The following is a 2,002-nucleotide window of genomic DNA, read 5'->3' as shown; positions in this document are numbered from 1 at the left end:
AGTTTTCCGTTCGGCGTGGAGAAGTGCTGTGGAGGGTGGGCGGCATAGTCAAGCCTTCACCCCTGTCCCTGGAGAGCTGTACCCGCCCTCCCTCCTGCTCTGCCTCCTGCCCCCACGCACCCATTTCAAGCAGCTGTTCCGGGTCCACTGGCAGCAGGATGCCAGACACCCACTGGGAGGAACGGCCGCGCTGGGCACCCGGTCTCCATGCAGCTCCCTTAGAAATTAAGTCACAAATTCTAACACTGATGGGAGGGGGCGGGACTTGCTTTCCTCCCTGTTACGACTAATAGAAGGGGATTGAGGTGGGGATGAGTGTGGCTGCTCTACAGTCCAACGTGACACGTGTGGCCGGCTGGCTCGTTATTGCCGCGGCGAGAGCAGAACCAGGGCCTGGGGCTTCATAACGTTTTTCTTTTCCTGCGTTTAAACTGGGGCCATAACTTACTTAAGAAACACAGAAAGAGAGCTTATTTAACATTTTCGAGGTTCCCACGAGCCATAAATCATTTTCACACATGCCATATTTGTTGAAAAGGACAGAATACATTCAATTTTACAGTATATTAAACTTCATCTAATTTGAACGTAAGAACAGACCAGCAAAATAAATGACCAATTTCTGAAGCAGAAATTACCATTTGGTCGCTGCCATTCCGGCGCCGCGGCGTTCCATCATGCTCCTCGCATAAAGCCGCCTGTCTGGCGGCGCGTGGCTATGATGCTCGTCCAAATTAGAAGGCGGTGAAAGAGAAGTGCTCGCCGGTTGTTTTTAATAGGCATCATTTGTCAGATGTTATTCCGAGGGCTTTGTGCTGATGATGATATGCAGATTAAGGAGAAGTAAATACGGGGAAGGAGCCGCCACCAGGAGGGAGAGGTTCGGGCTGCGGAGCCCCAGGAGCCGGCTGCCGGGAGCGGGATGGCCTGGCGGCCACAGCCCCGGGCACGGATAGCGGTAACTGGCCTGCGCTGCAGATTCCAGGGAAAGGACGCTTGTGGGGTCCAACAGAGAGAAGAACGCCGCCCGGATCAACGTGGGGATCAGCCGGGACGGTGACAGTTGTCATCACCACCACGGGCAGAGCGCCGTGTCATCAGGAAAGGCTTGCAAGTGCATTATGGGTCTGCATGTGCCAAGGAGCCCCATGAGGTCTCCGCCTCGTTTCCTAATTAAGCCTTGGTTAGAGGGCAGAGGACCAGGCTGGCGAGATGCAGGGACAGGGATGGCTGTTATGGTCCCTGGGAAGTGGCGGGCAGCTGAGCAGGCTCTACCCATCCATCAGTCATTCATTCCACAGACAGCAGTGAAGCGCCTACCAGGTGCCAGGCACTGGGCTGGGTGGCAGGATGCTACAGAGCTCGGACACTGACGTTCCAGAAAGCTCGTGGTCTGAGACAGCCAAGCTTAAGGGGTTTAACACATAGATTTGGGATTAAACTACCTGGGTTTGAATCCCAGGTCTGTCACTTACAAACTGTGTGACCTTAGCAAAATACATAACTTCTCTGTGCCTTATTTTTCACGTCTTTAAAGAGCTGGAGGGCTGAATTGGTTGGAGCACCATCTCTTACACCAAAATGTTGTGGATTCAGTTCCCGGTCAGGGCACATACCTAGGTTTCACGTTAGGTCTTCAGTCAGGGTGCATAAGGGAGACAAGTGGTCAATGTTTCTCTCCCTCTCTCTCTCTCTCTCTCTCTCTCTCTCTCTCTCTCTCTCCCTCTCTCTTCCCTTCCTCTCTCCCTAAAATCAATAAAAACATGTTCTCAGGTGAGGGTTGAAACAAAAATAAATAAGTACCTGGGCACAATAGTGGAACTTATAGTAGAGTCATGGAAAGTAAGTCAGGGAAGCTGCACTTTGGACAGCTATTGTCTGCTTTATGTCCTACCTGTAAACTCGGTCCCGTCCGGCCCCAGGAGCCGGCAGTTCTCACCTGGAGTCCTCTGCCTCCTGCTTGGCCTCCAGCCTCCGCCCATCTGGTGCTTCCTGAAGAGCC

Source organism: Myotis lucifugus, unplaced genomic scaffold (genome assembly GCF_000147115.1).
Source record: "Myotis lucifugus unplaced genomic scaffold, Myoluc2.0 scaffold_411, whole genome shotgun sequence".
NCBI classification, from domain to species: domain Eukaryota; kingdom Metazoa; phylum Chordata; class Mammalia; order Chiroptera; family Vespertilionidae; genus Myotis; species Myotis lucifugus.
Note: the sequence above shows the minus strand (reverse complement) of the source record.